Below are 22,414 nucleotides of genomic sequence, written 5' to 3' on the forward strand. Positions count from 1 at the left end.
AGAATGGAAAGTCTGTGAAGCACAATAAAGCGAAGCACAATGAGGTATGCCTGTATTCTGCCTGGGTCTATGTATGGGCATCGCCCAGTCTAAGTTCTTTTTTGGAAATCTAGTACCCTACTCATAATGCCTCATATTCACAGTGTAACTCAGGGAGGAAGTGATGCAAGCAGATTAAGTCATTAATTCGTTCAATACTCTGGTAGGAGCTGCAGAAGTATTACAAGATGAATATAATATGAACCTTGCTCTCAAGGCATTTGCAAACTAGTAATGTGGCTACCTACTGAAAAATGCTTTAAAAAGAGCACTAGAAATAAGCCAAGGTTTTAAACTTCCAATTCAGGAAAAGGACCTGTGTTTTCTGAGTTTATCACATAGGAGAAAGCAGGCAGAGTTCACAAAGTCATTTACACAGCTCAATTACAAATAGTACAGAGCTAGTCAAGCATTATTTGTAATGAATAGTAATAGCTCATACCTACTATCCATATACTGCATGCCATATATTTTTTGGAGCATATTTTATGTATTAACTCATTTAATACTCACAGCTTTACAAGGTAGATATTATTATCCTCTCCATGTTCTGGCAAAGAAAACTCAAGACAGAGAGAGACAAGTAACTTGTCTAAGGTAACAAAGGCAGCCAATACATGGAAGAGAAGAGACTTGAACCCAGGAGTCTTGTTCCATGTCTAGCTTAACACTTACTTCAATTTTCTCTAGGCAGGGGTGCCCTCCTGCAGAGTGGAGCATATGCAACTTTAGGTTTAAAATGGCTTCTATCCCAGGAACATGTGCAGTCCCCAGACCAAAGCTAAAACATCATGTTTTCATCTTCAAAGCGAAAACATTTTTAGTGTAAGAACTTAACCACTAACTTCTTGAAGTTAACAGAGCACAACTTGTAGGTGAAATTTAAGGAGAGAAAGCAGTATATATGGGCTGTAAGAGTCTATCAAGAGGCAAGCTAAATATCTAGTACAATGAAATTTCTGTCCTATGTATATACCCCTGCTTTCTCTCAGAATGGTGAACACTGCAGATAAGCTCCATAAGGTTCTCTAGTATAACAAACTCTTTTTCTCAGATGCTTTTTTTGTCCAGACAGCACTGCTTATTAGAGCTGCATTGATTTAACTTAAGATTATTTTAAGAGTAAGCAGATATTCCCCACAATTTTATGTCAGTACAAAATGTCTATATTCATAAGACTAAACTAACCAATTTAATCATAAATTTCTTAATTATATGCCTTCTGTCCAAACTGTAATAACACCTCATTGCCAGAAAATAGAACTTGTGTTCATCTTGATGTTTATTTCTTCTTCACATTTCTAGTTTTTGGTAGTCTGCTTTCTTCCTATTTTCTTCTCTCCTTATTAGATTCATTCAGAGATTTTATACAGGGGGAGGAGGTTCTATTACTGCTCTCTAGCATCTTCTAGAACTCAGGGCATAGTCTGACCCACTGACTAACTCATCTCTGAAAGTAGAGCATGATTGTTAAGGCCGCTAACCTTCTGAGGTTCCTTCAGTCAGATTAGAATCTACCATGAAATGGGAGGTAGAGAGCTAACCGTCGACACCTTGCCACATTAGATTCTACCCTTCTCCCTTCCAATAAAGAAACCTTTTACACAAGGAGTAAAATCAAATTTTGAACTCGCCTACCAAGTCTCTAAGGACCAAAATTACATTATCGGAATGATGCTTCTCTCCATTAGACAGGCATTATTAGATGATGTTATAGGTCTTTAATCCGCCTCAATGTGTTCTGTGGGGTGTGAGCCATACCTGAAGAGTGAGGGTATGCACTGTGACGTGTGACAGCAGGCCATCTCTGTGTAGGACAGTAAGCCACCCTGCTCCACAGAGAACAGGGACCTCAGAATCAGACCTTCGACAGCCATGCTGCAGTGGTATTGACCCATCCTCTTAATGAAGCTGAAATACTCCCTTTATTGAAATTCATAGCAGCCACTCTCTATTTTTACATTCAGTAAGGAATAGCTAAATAGGGGTAATCTTTCTTTGGCTTAAGTTTAAAAAAATCACACTACTATTCTCAGCTAAGCCCATGAAATAAAATTTACAAACAATGAATCAAATGGAAATATCACAACTTTAAGGGAAGGGATTCTCAGCCCTGTCAGGTGAGTTGAATTCCCAACTTTAACTGGAGCAGTAGATTTCAGTTCAGGAAAGGACTGGAGGATTCAGTCCTGTATGCAAATCACAGAGAAGTTATAAGAGAGGTCTGAGAGGAACTCAGGGTAATCTGTGGGCCACTGGCAATCTTAAAAAAAATCTTGTGCATCTTGGATTATATTTCCTAGGTGTACTAATGTGTCAAGAAATGAGGCACATGATCCTTTCACTATATAGGAATGGTAATGGCAGCCTTGGGTAGATCACGGTCAAATGCTTATCTTCTACAATGTTTTTTCCCAAGATGACAGTTTGTTAAATCCCTTAGAATCCCTTAGCAAGACAACGAAACTAGCACTTAGTATTTTCGAGTATATGGTTCTTCAATAAATATTAGTTGACTGTTGGCTCAATCATGAATCTATTTTACTTACATCTATGGGATGCCATGCAGAGCATAACGAAGCCCTCCAACAAGTTAAGCTCTCAAAACAATGACAAAAATGTTTTTCTCTGTCTTCCACATGCGAATGAAAGTGAAGAGAATCTTTGCTTTGTATTCCCAATGAGATTTTCTTTGTAATTTAAACCTTCAAAACCACAAGCATCTATCTTACCCTGTAAGCTGATGAATCCATTCTGTGATAAGTCGTTTGGAAAACTGTCTAGAACACTCAGGGAGAGCTGACTTTTAATGGACCCCATCACTTATCTGTTATGTTACTTCTTCAATGGCACAGAAAGTCTCTATCTTTCCCTACAAAATTACAATTCAGGACAACCATAAAAATTTTTATAATCACCTGTTATAGGTAGACTGAAATCTTGCTTCCTTTCTCCTCCTTTACTCAATCGTTTCTTCCCTCCTCCTCCCCCCTCCTTCATTCCTTCTTTCCACGTTATGGGATCACTGCTGGGATCCAAAAGTCCTAGCTCCCAAAGGGTTCAACCAGGAAAAGACCCTTACTTGAACCCAGTCACAGAGCCCCACTGAGATAGAGAGAGCTCATGGATCTGTGGGGGCAGGCATTTCAAATTTGGCTGCTACTAAATGCCTGAAGCCTCTTATCATCACCTCATGTTCTGATTCCATGTTTCTTGGCCAATAAACCCTTATCACCACAGTATCCATTGAATCCCTTTGCTTTGCTTTGAATGCTGCAAAGGAGAGTCATATGTGCATTTCATAACACTGCCTGAGGAAGATACCCTGAATCAAAAGATAAAGACCAACAGGTGGAAGGTGGCTGTTCATTAAGTATTCTCTGCCTTATTCATTGCATCTATGGAGCCTGGAAGTCTTTAAGTCACTAAAACCCCAGAGTTAAGTTTTTGGTTTTTTTTTTTTAAGATCTATTTTATTGATTGATTTGTCCCCTCCCCCTCATTGTTTGCACTTGCTGTGCCTATTTGTCTTCTTTATTAGTTTCTTTAGGAGGCACGGGAACTGAACCCAGGACCTCCAATAACGGAGGGAGGTGCCTAATCAGTTAAGCCACCTCCATTCCCTGCTCTTTTGTGCCTCTCATTATGTTTTTTCCTGCTTATGTCTCCTGTTGCACCAGCTTGTTGTGTCAACTTGACGTGCCTGCCTGTTGTATCAGCTCACTGTTTTGCTTGTCTTCTTTAAGAGGCACTGGGAACCTTTGCTCCCTGCTTTGTTGAGTCTCTCATTATGTTTTTCTTCTTGTGTCTCTTGCTGCATCATCCTGTTTTGTCAGCTTGCCATGCCTGCACGTCATGCCAGTTCGCTGTCTTCTTTAGGAGGCATCAGGAACAGAAATACGGACCACCCATGTGGTAGGCAGGAGCTCAGTCATTAACCCCATAGTTAAGTTTCAATGTGAGAGTCATATGCTGAGGACTGTGTCAAAAATACCATTACCTCTGCAGTCTTCTAAAACCTGGAGGTTGGAATGGTACATTTTCCAGAGATGTAATGCAGTGGAGGAAGCAGATCTATGAGCCACAAGACCCATAAGTTACAGCAGCCAGAACTCCAGAAGGATGTCAGAGACAGCTCCCTTGTCTCAAAGCTTCCACAATCAGCCCTCCAAATACTACAGTAAACCAAAGGTGTCCATGTCTTACCTGTCTGCACCAAGAAACCCCATGCTATGTCAGAATCGTCTACAGTATCATCCTCTAACATTTGGTCTTACACAGACCTTTCTTGTCTCCAAAGAGGCCTGTGGGACATTCCAGTCTTAGTTGTAATTCTTTTGCTCTTAGGGGGTTTAAAGGGGCAAGAATAAAGCTGTTGGGTCAGGAAATCAGAGAGATGTTAATGTTGATGGCTTTCTGAAAACATCAGTGATACTTTCCTTACTTTTTATATATGCTTAAAGATATGTTGAAATACCTACTGCTATTAATTGGGCACTGAACTGTACTGTGCTAAATGCTTCACATGGATTAACTCATTTAATCACCAAAGTTACTCATTGCAGTGGGGTTGGTGGGGGTGGAGTTATTATTACTATCCCCACTTCTCAGATGAGACAAATGAGGATTATAGAGGTTCAGCACTTTGCCAAGGTGAAAGAGTTGCAAACAGTGAAGGCATGAAGGCAGACTAAATCCACAGCCAAGCTCCTAACCATTCATGCCAGCTTCCTAGTCACGAGAATTATAGAAGTGCTGGAACTGCATTGCCTAGTACAGATGAAGAAACTGAGGCCCAAAAAAGGTTGTGATTAGACATAAGTCAAAGGCTTTTTAAAAACAGCACAAAAATTTGAACTCATGTCTCCTGCCCACTAGCCTATTGATATTCTTGACTCTATCACATTGCTTGTACCATTCAATTCACAGCATCAGTAGTTGATGAGATGCCAATTTGGTATGTAGCTACAAAAAACACAAAGGGACATGATCTTCAGCATTTTATTTTCCTCTGTGGGAATCCATGAAATAAGAATAAATTACTATGTCCTACATGCTATAGGAAATACGAAAGTAAAATGAGATAAACAAAATGAAAACATAAAAAAATATGAGTTATGGAAATGGGAAGAATTATGAAAAAGAAATGCCCACCTTCAAGTTTCTAATTACATAATTGCACTCTCTATCCCCAGCAAAAGACAAATTGTAGAGGTAGCTTCAGTTACCTCATTAGGTTCCATTACAAACTTAAATAAAATAAATATTTTAGGTATTTCATGGTAGAACACTTATATATTTTTACCCATCCACGCTGGCCTGCATTCATCTATCATTTTACCCAAGAACATAGGACACAGGGATAATCAGCCAAAGACATATAATGCCAACATTCTACTATGCAAGGTACTTTGCATAACTTATTTCATTCAATATTTTTGAGAACCCTATAAAGTCAGTACTACTTTTTACATTTAAAAAAAGGAGGCTTAATAAATTTTATAATTTGCCCAGGGTTCACACCTAATTGCAAACACTGAACAACTGTGCTGTGTTAGAGATTCTATCTAGCTGGGGTCATGTCTGCTGTGCCAAGGACTACAAGGTAGTCCTTTCACTCCCATCGCCTACTATTAAATAGGACAAGCTGAGGTGACACCAGAGCCTCTACTGCTACCATTTGGCCTCAGAAGAGTCAAATCCTAGAGTGACATGAAAGGAGCAAACATTTCATTTTTTATGATTTTGCTATAAATGCCTAATCAGAAATGGAGATTCTATAAGGTTATTTCTTCCAGGGGCCCTTCTTAAGTTCGTTCCCCCCACCACTGTTTCCTAATCTTTCCAATCTGGTCTATTCCATACATCACTTCAATTCTGATCAAATGGCCCCATTTACCATATTTCAAAACTACAATCCCTCCATCAATAACATGCTTTTAATTTTGAAGAGAGAAACACAGAGGATTTGAAGTTTAACTCCCTTCATCTTGCTTCTTGTTAGGAGTTCTTGCAAAAAGGTCAGGTCAGAAATCAAACCCAAACTATCAGTTAAATGAAATTAGGGATTTCTGTCTATATTTCATGATTTATAAATCTCTGTCCCACAAGGATAAAGCATAATCTGAATGCTCATTTTCTCTAGGAACCTATTTGCTATATATTTTCCCAGAAATTCCATTAATGATTTAGCGATAGAAAACCATGGAACTGGAGGGAGTGCTGAAAAGCCAGCTTATTTGCCTGCCTATCAGAAGACCAAATTTAAACTAAGCCACCAGGATTATTGTTTCTTGCTATTTTAAAGACTGCTAATGAAGGAAATGCTACAATTTTCCCATGCAACCCCATCCAGATTTCTAAAGCATGTTATACAAGCAGCTCAATCCTCCTTCCACAGAAAGAAAAACATAGTCAAGTATAAGCTGTAATATCTTTTTTGGGGGCGGGGGGGGAGATTGCATTCTACAGAGCCCTCTTGATCTTCTACCATGTTTCCAGATTTTGGATGAACTTTTAATATGAAATCTAGGTACAGGCTAAAACAACACTAACTTTTCTATCCAAACACCCAGAAACTGGAAGCTAAAAATGTAATACTGCATGATTGTGGGCTTTCATATGAAAAACACCTTCTCAACTTTGGATGACACTAGCATTTTGGAGAAAAAGAAAAAAAATAGTCACCCCCCAATTATAATTACATTGATCATTCATGCTAAATGAAGAAAAGTTCTTCATATTACATCATATTTTCCACTGTGGTCTGTAATGAATTTCTTTTTCTTAGTTTGTCTTTTTTGCTTCCCTCTTTGTAATGGCTCTCATTTTGTTGTTTACCTGTTTTCTAATAGACGTTCCCTAGGGTTCTGTAGAGTAAATGTTCATTTTTAGAAGCTCTTGAGAATTTCACCTAGTGGAAACATTCATAGCCTTGTCCCCATAGAATATATTATGAATACACCATTTTCCCATGACGAGCTGGAATTCACTAGAAAAATTCTTTTTTTTTAAAGCCAGACTCCTCTCCATGAACCTGTTTTCAAGAGTATTTTCTGAGTAATTCTTTTCTAATAATCCATGATAGACCACTGGAAAGATTTCTTTTTTATCCTTCAGAAAGAGAAGTGATTTCAAGAGTTCTTCAAAAGCGAGGGTCTTAATTGAGAGAGTGATAACCATTTCGAGTGTATTGTATCCTCCTTTGGACCCCAGAAATAAATATTGTTATGGAGAAGCCAGGCAAGATGCACTGAAGGCCCAGAGAAAGATCCTTCAGGGAAACAGTAACACAGTGTTACAGAACTGCCTCATCCATGCAGGGGAAAAAAAAAAAAACACTATTTATAAGTCACGGTATTCATCTAATTTCAAGTTGGCAGGCAAGGGGGAAGGGAACTAATGCTTACTTATACTTGATGTGTGCCAGACATCACAAAATCTATTCATCACAGTCATCCGATGAGTATTATTTTTCTCTATTGAAAGATTGAGGAAGGAGGCACAAAGAAGAGGAAACATGTTCAAGATATCCTAGTGGGCAGAAAGAGACCAGAATTCAAATCCAGGTCTGTCTGATTCCAAATCCATGGTCTTTCCACTACCCCACCACCTCACATCTTTATCCAGCTCCCTTTTAAAAAGAATCCCAATTATAGAGATAATAAAAGACATGTGATCATTGTATTTTTTTGAAACAAAGATGTCTTCAAAGACTCCATCAAGCCGGGGTCTACAGTTTCACAACATCACAAGCATCCCTTTCAGTATAATCTACCGCACCACTAATTTTGGCTATCAAGCCTCAGTTATAAGAATCCAATTCAACATAATCAAGTTCTAATGCCTCTGATTATTCCTATTTGCTTTTGCCTAGTGGCCTGGAAAGAGTACAGGTTTTACAAATATAAACAGAGGGCTGATGATGCTGTTGGAATGTTCTACCTTCCTGTTTTCAAAGCAAGAGACTGCAGCGCTTTGAAAAAGTTTTCCATGGAAAGAACAAAGGAAGCTTCTTCCATTAGATAATTTTAAAATTCATATACACCAAGGCGATCTGAGCAAGTTTTGTTAACATTCATTTGCTCAATATTTAAAATCTGATGGGAAATAGTATGTAAGGAGGTAGACTTATACCTTTACTGTACGTAAGCTTCACAGAGGCAGGTTGGAGCCAGATAATTCAGTTCAGCTACTCAAACATTTATATGGCATGGCATGGCTGTTGCCCTAGTTGAACTCTGAGAGTAGAAACAAAGGTTTTAGTGAAACTTTCAGCACAATAAACCTTCTACAAAGATAAAAGGATACAGACCAAATTTAGTTCAAAAGAGTGGAAGATTAACGTTCTTTGGGAATATTAGGGAAAGCTTTAGAGAGAAGGGCCTTGAGTGTCAAACGCAGGAGTTTAGACTTGATCCTATAAATAATGAGAGGAAACATCATCAGCCCAGAAATGAGGAAGAGCAACCTGACCATGGTGTGTAGATCAAGGAAAGGAAAGAAGGAAGAGGGAGACATATAATAAGGGCTTTTCTATCATGGCCACAGTGGACCCAAAATAAAAGGGCAATAAGGAAAGACTTTAAAAGAAAATGCATAAAACTATCGATGGAACAGATGAAGATGATTGAAAGGAGTCATCAAAGACAACTCTAAGAAGTGGTTCTAGGCATTATCTCTCACTTAATAAAGAAATGTGAGTTGAGGAGTGTGACTGTTGAGAATGATTAGAATGATGTATTCTGAAACATATTGACATTGAGTCCCAGCCAAAAATCCAAGGGCGTTCAGTGCTCCAGTGAGGAAGCACAAGTGACACTATGCCATAGGCTGATCTTACAAAAGCCTGTGGCTCAGCCAAACCAGACAGTCATTTCCAGTAGTAGGTGACACTGACATATTCAGGTTTCTTTCCCATGACCTGATCATTTCTCAGTAGGAAACTGAGGGTAGCAAATGTTTTGGTTCTACTCAATTTAGCGAGATTTTTACTGTCATAGACAGAAGCACTGAATAATTCATTGGAGGACCAAAGAGAGCAGGTGTTTTTACATGGTCTTGAAAGTGGTTGGCCAAGGAGTCATTCCACAAACTGCTATCACACCTGAGTAGGTACCAAAAACAAGCCCATTTACAAGTGCATCTAGAATCATCCAAGTCAGAAAAACAGCCCTTTTAATTTTCTGTTGCCCCATTGGAAGTTCCCGTGTGACAAATAATGGGCTTATGCAGACAAAAACAAAGAGAGAAAATGAGAGAAACACAGTAGCCACAGCCTAGATGGCTAAGGAAAAAAGGAAAGTGAAGGAATTAAGAAAATGATCACTTAATTTAGATGGTATTAATCATATTCCATAATCATGGAACTAGCATGAACAAATAATACAAGCACCTTAATTACAATCACAGAATTAAAAAAAAAACACTTTTGCACATGCGGAGATGAGGGCATCAGCAGGACATGCAAAAAGAAGGGATGGTCAAAACTCAAGTTCAGCAGGGGGAAGACCTGCAGGTACATATTTTGCTTATTTTCAAATTATTAATATCAACAAAGAATAAGCCTTTTCCAGACCAGCTCTTGGCCACTTTTTCACTAATATAAATCAATGGCCTGAGCAATCACATAGATTTAGAAGATGAGAGAATCTAACCTATTTATAACACAGTCAATTCTCCATTATTCCCAGGCTCTCCCAAAGGGTACTCGATTTTTGCTATTATCTGTCCTTTGGCCATTCCATTGTCCATTATCTTCTCCACAGGGAAAAAGAGGTGAATCTCAAATCAATCCATTTAACTATTTATTAGTACTGGTAAGAGGGTAAAGGAAAAGAAAGGCCAGTGTTTTCTACAATAAATATAGACCTTACCCATTGGGCATTTATCCAAAGGTTTTCATTAGTTCTGAAAATGTGCTAAGAGTTTTCTTGCTTTATTGTCAACTTAGTGATCTTACACTATTCACATTTTAAGAAATACATTGTGACATCTAAGAATCATTTTCAATCAAAATAGCCAAGACCAAATAATGACTTCTAAAAGAGTTATCTACTAGAAAAGTCAAATATGGAAAGCAGGATCTCTGGTTAACAGCTCATCATTAATCCCCACTGGCCAGTGAACCACCATCTCTGAATGTGATATTTAAACTTTGTAAAAATTAATTTAGAGTTGATTTTGAAAGTTATCCACTGCTCATCTTTTCTACAGAGGCAGTTAAAAATAACCAGAAAATATCATAAGCAACCTCAGGGAACCTTCTTCTTCAGTTTCCCAATGTCCCTATTTGTAAAATGGGGTTGTTGGCAATATTTATCAGCAGAATGTACTAAATGGAGTTTTTGTGAAGATTTAAATGTGCTAATATACATGAATTGCATAAGCAGCATGCTAAATAAGCCTTATCCATAATATACATTATTATTATTTTTTATCATCATCCATCTCCTAGATGAGAATGTGGCCTTGCTGGTGCTCAGTATGATTTAAGAATCAGGAGAGCACATTAGGTCTAAACATTGTCATACCTTCCCGATAAAAGAACATCTGGGCTGGTGTTGTAAGAACCTTGTACAAAGGATTGGTCCTTATCAAAAATCATCTCAGGAGTTAGCTCACCTGTTTCCTGCAGGCCTAGAAAGTGCCAGTAAAAACATGGACAGTCCAAAGAGAAACAAAGGTCAGGGCAGAACCATACCAAAATACACTCCACTTTCTACTCCTCTTCGTGGTCACTGAAATTTTTGCTAAAAACAGGGGGTAGGGGTTGAGGGGAGGATGATGGAATATGTCTCTATTCACACACACACCATGTATGTGCATGGTTTCTCTTTTGAGCCATATTCCCCAAGGAAAGTAGCAAACATGGTTAAAACTGTGTTTTGGCCAAAAAAGGAGGATTTAAAGACCAGTTTCTGTAGCCATCATGATCATATCAAACTATGTAGGTTTAGAATAGACTATAACTTTCACATAATCTTTGCTGTATTAAATGTGCAAATCATAAAAATAAATGAATGCCTGCTTTATGGAGACTGAGATGGTTAAATCCATGTATCAAAGTGGCAAGATTATGGTGTCCAGCTATGCAGTCAAGTAAGCACTGGCCTGATTGTTACTGTGAAGGTATTTTGAGGATTTAAATAATTAGTCAGTTGATTGCATCTAAGGCTGATTACATCTACAATAAACAAAGGAGATTGCCTTCAGTAATAGGAGGAGTCTTACCCACTCAGTGGAAGGCCTTAGAGGGAGAACTGATGATTTCAGCAAAAAAAGAAGGAATCTATTTCTACTTCAGCCAGTCAGCTTTTCCTAGGGAATTCATCAAAACCTTCATTGGAGTTCTCAATTTTTAGTCTGCTCTATGGAATTCAGACTTGCCAATCCCCACAGTCACATGAGCCAATTCCTATAATAAATGTCATAATATTTAAATACAGCTAGCTAGATAGAACCTGTCAGTTCTGTTTTTCTGGAGAACCCTGACTAATATAGAGACAGGGCAATTAAGAAGTTGTGATTTTTAGTCTTCTTTGAGCTCTCTGGAGGACACTGGCTTCTTAGATATCTCCATCAGGAAAATAAATAAAAAGAAACAAAACAATAATAAAAGAGATCAAATGCACAAATTTGTTGAAGTCCTGTGCTTTGCTCTTCAAGCCAAGCAAGATGCACAAGAATAATGCTATGAATTAAAACTCACTTTGTGGAACACCACATTTGTGTGGACATCTACTTAACTGATGGTTTTACTTGGTGCCAAAAAAAGATAAAATTATCAATTGAAATGAGTTCTTCTTTGAACAGATCTATCCAGTGTGGCATCTGAACTGCCTCATGCATGGTTTCAAGAGCTGGATGCAGATCAGGGTTGGGTTAACCTGCAGGTATCTGCCTGACAAACATACTCTAAGTAAGGAAGAAAGGTAGTCGTTACATTAGTTTTTTCCACTGGGCAACCAATCCATGGGAATGAAAAAGCACTTCTCAGGAAGATTTTGAAGATATTCCTCTCTTCCAGGATTGGCCAGCACAGTCATGAATTTATTCATTCAATTACACGTATGCTGAACTTCTGCCCGTTATAACTAAAATACAGAATGAATAAGCCAACGTTCTCGGAGTCTAATGCGAGAGATAGACATGAAAACAAAATAAAATACAACACGAACAGGGAGCTAAAACAGGTACAAACAAAATGCTACAGAAGCCCAGGGAAAAAGGGAAAGTGACATTTGTGCGGGTCTAAAATGAAAAGATGTTACCAAATGGAGGTAGCATTCTATGGAAAGAGAAAACAGCACGGGAAAGGTTAAATATCTAGAGGGCCATGCTTACCACTTCTGGGACACAGACCCAGGGGATGAGAGCTGGGGCACGATGCCTGAGCTATGGTTTGAGATACAGATTCTCATAGATCGCACAGGTCACAATAAGTTTGTATGGACTTTATCCAAAAGGACAGGGAATCCAATAAATAGGTGACTAATGAAATGCTATACGAGTTGTGGGTTTTTTAAGGAAATTAACTCTGGGGACATCAAGAACAATATAGTACGATGGTTTAGGGAGAATGGTATGGGGAGACCTGACAAGAGACTGCAGCATCCAAGATTGAAGCCAGCTCTGATATCGGATCCCTCTGAAGATTCTTTCCTAAAAGAGTTGGGTTAAATGAGCAAGATTTCCTATGTGGCAAAATACACACTCAAAAATACTATCAGAAATTCCAAGACTATCAATGAAGCAATTAAAAAACAACTGAAACTCTGAGTCAGGAAAAAAACCTCTAAATCAGCGATCTCAAATCTGGGACCTTTTCAAAGAATTCATATCCCCAGGCTTCATCCCAAGCTTAATAAATAAGAATCCTCAGGCACAGGAACCTGTATTTTTAACCAGTTCCCCCAGTGAATGCAGATGGGTGAGTCAAATTTGTGAAAGGCTGACTCTAGGCCTGCACATCAAATTCCTCTGGGAACAGGGATGAGGTCTTGTTTGACAGCATATCCCAAATGCTGCATATAAAACTTAGCATTGTGCCTGGTACAAGGTAAGGACACAACTTTCAGTCAATTCCCCTGTTACAAGCTCATGACTCAAACAGATGTCTACCTTGCATTCCTTTGGGACTCAGAGATTATTAGAATTGAGTTTTAAATTCCACTGCTGTCAGCACTACAGGACTTGTTCCTTACCTATTCGGGGGGAAAAAAAACACATTGACCAGAGAATTTTAATCTCCTTTGCATGTCTTAAAGTAGCAAACAAGTTCTTATTGTTTCATGTTAGACTGAATGTTGGCTCAGAAACTACTTACTAAGATGTTAACGTTTACAAAATACACTGGAGTGCCTGCCTCACTCCGTTCCAATATGACAAAACTTAAGTATTTATATTACACATTATGTGATCTTAACAGGAAAAGCCTCTTTGTTTCTGGAATTAGAGGTGTGGGGCATGCCTGACATCTTCTTAAGTATAATTTCTCTTCATTGATAAATTTACAGAGTCATAGTATTTGTTTGGAAAAGGAATCAAACAGCAACTGCTAAGCAGAATGCAGAAATTATACTATGTATACATGCAATTACAATGATAAATGAAAATAGCTCATGTTGTGTCTATAGTGCACTCTATTTGCTCAAAAATATCAGCCATAGAAGCAGTAAGAAGCTCCTTCACTTAAATTAGTAGAAAATTACTGAGGAAAACCTTCTGAAAGAAATATTTCCACACCGAACTGATAATCCAACTGCAGCATCTGAATCCTAACATCTACCATTATACAAGCAAGGTAAAAATTATTCTGTAAGTACAAAATAAGCTTTTATAAGCATAACAATAATTTACATGTTAATTTCTAAAGTAAAATATTTTCATGATTTTGCCAAAAGTCATGTCTGACATGAACTAAGTAAAGCAAGTGTTTAAAATTCATTCTGATAAAAATCCTTGTATGTTGGTAAGGACATAACCACAGCTGAATTCTCACCAGTTTGACGTGTAGCGTAGACAAAGGTCTTGTTCCAAGCTAGAGCCATCAGTCAGTTGTGGAAAGGTAAATGACAGTGAGAAGGGATGCATGGAGACACACTCCTTAATTGCCAAAGGCTGTGCTTTCAATGAACCAAAAGAATTCTAGTAGTTAGGCAGGACTCAGCTGATGCCATATTCTGATTGCCCAAACTGAGGCAATTCGTTTCTGTACTCTGCTTCCTTCCTTGCAACCCCATCACGCCACTACTTTACCCTGCATATCACTAGTTGTGAGATAATTTTGCCACTGGGTGAAGTGCTTATTTCCTGCACTCTCATTTACATGGATAAGTAAGAAAATTTTATTTTGCAGAAGATGCTATATCACATTACTGTTAATGAAATAGTTCAAGGGGTCAAAACCCTTCCTTGGGTTTCCAAATGAATGGCAAAATATTGTAGAAGGTGAGAATAACATAAAGGAATCTGAGCATTTCAGAGAGAGAAGGGTCTGAAGTCTGCATTTATTAAGCCTCTATTATGTGCCAGGACAGTTAGATATTTTACAAAATTATGTCACTCAATTCTCAGAAGAATAGCTCTGTGAGTTGAAACCACTTTCCCCATTTTATACTTGAGTAGACAGATTTTAAAATGTGGCAGGTGAAAATATTAACAAGTGGCAGATCCAGCATTATAAGCCAAGGCTATCTCTTCAAGTGCAAAGCTCTTTTCACTAATGCCATTACAATTCCTGGCATACTTAACAATGATGACTGCACTATCTTCAATTATGGATAAAACTACAGAGCAATTAGATTTTGTGGCTCCATTTCCCCTATCAACTTGGATGACCTCAGGTGGAAGGATACTGTATTACCAGTCTTTGTCTCTTTGGCCGCACTCTATGTCTGGTAAGTGCTAAAATCACCTGCTGATTGAATGAATCTGTTCTTTTCATCACCTTGTGTATGTATGCCTTCTGTCCCTACAAGAATATATTGTTCATGGTTACCAGGCCATTCATGTGAAAATATCACAAAATTATTTTATTTACAGACTCCATAGCACCTGTTTGGAAAAGAACACAGCCAGTTAAAAATAATTTGGATTGTCTTATGTCTCTATTACATTAATAACATGGCATAAATTAGCACTACCTAACTTTAGGGTATAACTTAATGATACCCCATAGTAACTAAGCCTTAGAATTGTCTGTGCCTTTCAAAAGACACAAACACTAACTCACTTCAACTGACATACCTACAGATTCTGCTCATATTTTTATTAGTAGAACTCTTTACAGAAGTAGCAAACATTTTCTTTCTTCAGATATTATGATTACATTATTCAGCACTGCCAGAAAAAAAGGCACTTCGATTAATTTTTCCAAACTATGAAAGTAATTTTTCATGTTAAAATACAGTTCTATGGCCAGGTACTTTACAATGTAAACTCCTTCCTGTGCTTCAATAGACTGCTATGTGAATCTGTTTTGGACCCCTGTGTTTGAAATACCACAAAGAAATTCATGTGTAATAGACTAAGCATTAAGATGGCTCTGTTTCATGGATTCTGAGGCAAACTGTAGCATTCCTCATCTTCATACATCAATAAAGATTCTATTTCCAAACATAAAGACATTTACTGTTTTGAAAACAAGTTTGCCTTAATATTAAGGAAGAGTACTGTAATTAAAAATCTCAGTAACATTTGCTGATTGTATATGAACGTCAAATACAATAAGACCTTCTCTCCCAGGCACTATATATGTGGATTTTAAAGTTTGACAGATTTGGTTTCAAATCTCAGGTCTGTACCTAACTAGCTATGTGAGCGTGAGAAAGTTACTCAACTAACATGGGGCCTTAAGCACAAACCTCAAAGGGTAACTTGAGCAATAATGCCTCCCAAGCTTTTATCACATTATCTGGCACATGGCATTTGCTCAATAAAAGGTAAACTCCCAAAAGGGCTGAGGGAAACAAGTATTCCCACAATACTCCTCTCATTATTAAGAGCACCAAAAACCTTCTTTAGGTTACATCTAACAGGCATATTTCAGTTCCTAAAAAAAACAAATAAATACAGTTTTATGGCCAGGTACTTTACAATGTACTTCTAAAATACAAAACTTAAAAAAAAAAAGTAGAAGAAGAAATAAAGTGTCAAAACTCTGACATTTAGCAACTTAGGAACTGAAAAGAACATTGTTAAATACAGATTCTTGTACATTCAAATCACTGATGGAAATATTCATTCTGAGTAAACATCATAATCCAATCATACATTTTATAAATACACACTACATATATGCATGTTTTCTTCAAACTTCAACTAAGCAACCTTAAAGCAATTAAGAATTAACCTTTCAAAGTCCTAAATATATACAAATTAGGAAAATGAAATAAACATACTCTTTGGAAGAATACTTAAAATAAAAAGGACTCAGATACAACAACTGCAAAAACATAAGTTAAAATGAACGGCTTGGCAAGGATTTTGTGACACTAACATCAAAACAAAGCCAAGCTTTGGGGTATGTATCTGAGCTGTAATATGTGTCTGAGTTGTAATAAATCAGGTTCTTTCCATTAATTGATATTGGGCTCAAGAGGTTTGTCAAACTACTGAAAAGACAGACTTTTGTCCTCACTAGCTTGCCATACATTGCAAAACAAAAGTGTCAAATATCATATATCCTATTAATGACTGTGTTTTTACAAAAGGTAACTTGAATGGCTAAGGTATAGACACAATCAAAAGGGAAACAACCTTCATTTCAGGGAATGTTAATTGCTTCTTCCAAAATGTTCCCTCAATGGAATCCACTTGTGTTAAATTCAGTTGCTAACATCAAGACAAGCTGTCAAGGAAAGAAAGTTTGGCCCTTGCACCCAACTGACCTTAACTACCCTCTATCTTTGAAAAGTATACTTGCATCAAAATAAAGCAAAGTCACAAAAAGAGGTAAGCTGTGAGCAGATGTGGCTCAACCCCTTGGGTGCCTGCCTACCACATGGTAGGTCCCCGTTTCCGTCTGGTCTCAGTGCCTCTTTAAAAAAAGACGAGCAGACACCCCCTCCTGTGGCAAAAAGCAGAGGCCACAAGCCAGCAGACACTGTACTCCACAGAGAGTGGATGTGGATCTGGCTATTGGGTACTCCACTCATGTGGGAGGTCCCAGGTTTGGTTCTTAGTGCCTCCTGGAGAAGGCGAGCAAACAATGAGCAGATAGATGAGAGAAAAGTCGGGGGAGGGGGGGGTGGTTAAGAAAAATAAAAACAAATCTTTAAAAAGAAAGAGAGAGATAACCCACCATTGAATGAATGGAAGAAATGATGGATGGGGTTAACAGACATTTTACTGATTGATATCCAGTGATAGTAGCCACAAGAAAGAGAGCATCCTGAAGGGTAGGGCACTGGGTCTTGGTTACCATTTTATTTATACAAAACCTAGCACCGTCTTAGCACAAGACAGTCTCACAGTGATAAATGTTATCAATTTGAATAATGCCTCTTTATGGGAATATAACACTGTATTGTTATCAAGGTATTTTCACACACATTAATCTTCTTTGACCCTGCGACAACCCTGGTGAACTCTGCAGAGAGGAAATTAAGTCTCCAGGAGATTAAGTAATTCGTACAAGGTCGTAAATGTAGAAAGCAGTGTGCTGACATGAAAATGCAGGTTTTCTTTCATAAATACATCTTTTCTTTTCTACAAAACAACTTTTTCCTGTTGCTCAATCCCCACCATAATTAAGATCCCAATTGCCTACATCATAAAATTATACTCATTCAGAACAGGAGAACTTTTAATCTAATGCAGTTTTGAAGAGACAGTGAAAGGCTGTTACTTAAATCTAAATATTTATGATCATAATAGTTTTTACTGTTCTAATTTAAAAACATCCAACTCTGATGCTCTTGGGTGGGATCACCAAGAATGAAACTTCTAAATGTATCTATACAATAAATGTAGTATTTTTCTTTTTCTCTAGAGCCCAATGATTTGAAGAAGAAACACGTGTATAACCTTACGCAGCCCTTAACTCCTTTATGGTTCCAGTTATCTAATGGAAGGGCAGGAGGGTAGGGCTTTCTCGTACTACATTACAGGAATAAAAGAAATCCTGTATGTAAGAACCTGGAAAATGTAACTCCTGGGTATGAAAGTCCTCTCATCTCTCTTTATCCAATATGTTTTATGAATATTACAATGCCTCACATTATTTTCTCTTCCTAGGTATGTAAGTTCCAAGCTCAGGAGCAAAGTGAGAGAGGTAAATATTGTAGAGGCTTTTCTGACAACGGATTTTTTACAAAAGTGACACTCGTAAGCAGCTGAAGCTAAGAGTGACACCAGCATGTGAACCTATTTCAGGATTGGCACAAGCCTAATGTTTTCCATTCAGCGATGTCACCTCAGTTGACTTCAATGGGCAGACTATCTGTGAACCAATTTTGAGAGCCACTGTTCTTTCCTCCCTGTTGAAGGTGGTTTTAGTGTTCCGAGATCTAATAGCATCTATGAATTTCAGGACCTGACATTTTTCAGTGGGTTTACACTCCAAAGCCTAATTTAGGTTCTTAAAGGCTCAGATGCGAGATACTTTTATCTGTGCCTTGAAAGCTCTAATAAAGAGGCCGAAATATAATGCATGACCTGTGAACTGAGGGGAACAGAAGACCTTTATCCAAGTTTCTTGCACATTCTCTTAAAAACAACCTGGGAAGAAAGTGAGAAAAACCACTCAGTTCTAATGAGCACTTAATGGTTAGCACCAAAGACTTATTTTGTGAATGCCTCAAAAAAGCGGCGGAGGTCTTTAACCACTCACTTGCCAGAAAAAAGTATACCCTTATTAAATATCAGCAGAATAACTGACCAGTGTTTCAGAACCATGAATGTGGCCTTTTGACTCCCCAAAGTAGACAAGGATATTTTCTTTGACCTTCCCTTATTACGGATTCGTAACAAGGACATTGCTTTGTTCGGACGTCTCCGGACACATGGTGCTGCACACTTCTGCAAAAACATATCCCACATTAAATTAAGTTAGAGGTGGTATTTGAAAAATAAATAAATAACGGAGTTCCAATTCACTGCAAATGGTGCAGCAGGCCTGTAAGTGGGAAGCCTGCAAGAGAAGGGCTTCTTTTAGAAAGATGTTTTACAGGACTTTTTCTGCATCATTAACTCTTCTGGAATCCTGAACATAACATGGTGAATTTCCCTAAAAAATGTAGCTACTGTTTAATTTTGAATCACTTCAAAGGGCCACAGTAGAAGGAATCAAAGAAAACCAGAGAGACCAGTAGATGTGAAAATCACCAAGGAAAAAGCCATGAAGGTTCTAACAGATTTTGACCATCTATTGAAAATAACGATGATTATTTTGCTAATACACTGTTTTACTGTTCCTTGCCACTGAAGTAAGCCTCTGTATTCCTCCAAACACAGGATATTTTTATTACAATATTTGTGTCATAGCTCTTTAAAAAGGAACACATTTAAAACATTGAAAAGAATCTCTGTCTTAAAATGGTTCTTTTAAAATGGTGGGTATGTGTGTGCGTTGCCTTAAAAAGACACTTAATTGGAGGTCATTTATGGCTGAAAGAAGTAAAAAAAAAATTATGATAGTTCCACTCCATCCTCAACATGTTGTTTTAGAAGAGAAATATAAATTTGCCAGAGCGAAGCAATTTGAAAGGTGGGGCTAGGTAAGAAAGTTGGCTCAGGTATTATAATGGTTGTTTTACAGGAATAACAATAATTGGTCTAAAAAATGTCTTTTGCGTAAAATCTGCCCAAGGGAAAAGAAAGAAAACCTCCTAAAAATTCCATATCTCTAAATACCAGCACATCAAAAAAACCATCTGGAAAACGTCAAATAATGGTATTTGCCTACCTAAGAAATTCAGTAAAGTTTGTCTTCAATTACCGTTTAGAATAATCAACTAAAACTAAAATTTCTATTTCAAAATGCTCGGCAAACAAAGCTGGATTAGGAATCAGATTTTAAAAGTCTTCTTAAAAGAGACCATCTGTTTATAGACACCCTCCTCCCACCGCACCTTGTCCTTGATCTGTACCATAAGTTCACAGGAGAAGCACAGCTGAATTTAAAGACATACACACAGTGCTACTCTGAAGTCTAGTTACCACATATATGTTCTGAGTGTGTCTCAAGTTTCCCTTGTTATGTAAGCACTTAGGGGCAATAAAATTTCACTTATATTCTGCAGCATTGTGAGTCTCAAAACATTAGTCTACCTGACTGTGCAATCCTTTTATTGGAAGTGGATAGCACTGGTGTTTTATTTATGTTTATCACACTGTCAATGCTATATGGAATAACTATTTAATAACCTATTAGCCCATAACATTTTTATTGCAGTTGTTAAATATCATTACCCATACTGAACTCTGTATTAGAAAAGTTGAGTTTGAAAACTTAAATATTCAGAAAGAACTAAAGAGCTGTGGAGCCCTTCCCCCGCCCTTCCCCCAAATAATCTGTAGACTCTTATGAGAAGGAAGAAAAACAATGAGCATTCTCTTCTCGCAGATAGAGGTCACTAATGGACTAAGTTTGAATCACTGTGGCAGAAACCACAAAGTTATTAAAGTAATCTAGTGAAAAATGAACTTGAATTGAAATTAAAGATATCAAAAGATGATACCCAGAAAAGTCTGACCTGAATAAAAATATGACCTTTATCTAATCTTCTAAATAATGAGAAAAAAACAAAAGCAGCTCGACATCCTTTCTGTTTTTAAACTTTGGACGTGCTGGGTGCTGCAAAAGCAGCAATTCTCCTTTGTAAAATGGAAAGCTAGAAAGTCAAAATAGATCAGGTGTTCACTCTGGTTCTCTACAGAATAAGGCTTCTGGACTTATACAACTTGAGCCTTTCCTGAAACCACAGCTTCAAACTGGAAAGATATAAGGTTGCTTTAGGGAGATATCCCTAAATCCTAAATCAAACTCTCCAGCAGGCCAGAATATACATGTAACAGGCGTCAGAGGAGGTTCAAATTAGATCCAGGCGGTCAAAGTCAAACTTGAATAAGATCTCATCATCTGAAACCTAGCATACAGGAAAAACCAGGTCTGGCTTGGGGAGCAGAGGACAGCACAGCATGATGCCATTTGGGAATCTACTTTCTTCTGTTAAAAGCATCCCCTGGAATTTCTAAAACTGCTATGAAACTACTGAAGTGTTAAAACATGGGCATTTAAAAAAAATAGCATTCCTTCCATGTCAGGTTTATGGTAGTTTCTTTATATATATATATATATATTTTTGGTGCCTACTGGCAGGGACAGAATAATGTTTGAAATTTCATCTTTCAATCTCTTCCAGTTAGATATTTGCAACTCAACATGACAGTATGATGTTGCACTGTCATTTGTGATTGTTAAAATCCTTAAGTGGTTTAACCCAACTTTATTTAGAGCTTTTGAGGAGGGGAGGATGAAAGATGTATTTTCAGGAAAAAGAACGTTGCGGGGAAATAAGCAACTTTTCATGGTAGGTGTGTTACCCAAAGATTGAATTTTTTCCTAATATGGTGGCCTGCAGATCATATGTATCTGGCGCATGCTGCTTAGTGATTAAAAAAAAAAAATTCAGTTCTAACACTTCAGATACTGACCTAAAATTTTACATTCATACTGGGAACCACCAAATATATCCCTGGGCAAATGCCAACCTGAATCTTATTTACTTCAAAATGTTTTGGGTATCATTTAATTGCAGATTGAAGTAAGGTCACATCGGTTAAGTCCACAGACAATATCGGTTCTGATACAGCAGCTAGCCTTCATATTAGCTTTGAGCCAGGGAAGTTAGACATAATAAATGTAGCAATAGCCCTGTGAGCAAGCCGGACATGCCCCAAAGCCCCCTAAAACCCTCTGCCATTAAAGAGCCTCCCAGCTGAATAGGAAGCAATAGCTCCTATTTGGAAGAGACTTTGCATAGCAAATGCAGCGAGTAAGGAAATCGAATCAGCATTTTGCACTCCTGCACAAGCATTTACACGGATTTGTGTCTTACGCTTGATTATTTTACTGTAAGCTTTACAGGAGATTCCATTCGCTCAAAATTAACGAAAAACTCTTTGGAGACTGATTGCCATTCACAAGAGATGGCATGATGAGTTTCCAGGTGAATAAATAATGATGATAATAAAGATGAGCAGTAAAGTCAAAATGCGATTGGGGAAAACCGGGCTCTGGGGAGTTGGGGTTGTAATCTTTTTGCTCTCGGGGTGAGAAGCAGCAGCAATTTTCCCAGTTAGTCTAAGTAAGGCTGCTGTTCTGGATAAGTGACCGTCTTCTCTAGGCTGCCCCCGCCTCATCGTGAAC

At 37.8% G+C, this 22,414-nt stretch overlaps 1 protein-coding gene across 3 annotated transcripts in view; it reads right to left on the reverse strand.

Moving 5' to 3' along the window:
- The window catches only part of FLRT2 (fibronectin leucine rich transmembrane protein 2), a 105,788-nt gene that overhangs the window by 77,623 nt on the left and 5,751 nt on the right, over positions 1-22,414 (reverse strand). The window lies entirely within an intron of this gene.

Source organism: Dasypus novemcinctus, chromosome 3, assembly GCF_030445035.2.
Source record: "Dasypus novemcinctus isolate mDasNov1 chromosome 3, mDasNov1.1.hap2, whole genome shotgun sequence".
In the NCBI taxonomy this organism is placed as follows: Eukaryota; Metazoa; Chordata; class Mammalia; order Cingulata; family Dasypodidae; genus Dasypus; species Dasypus novemcinctus.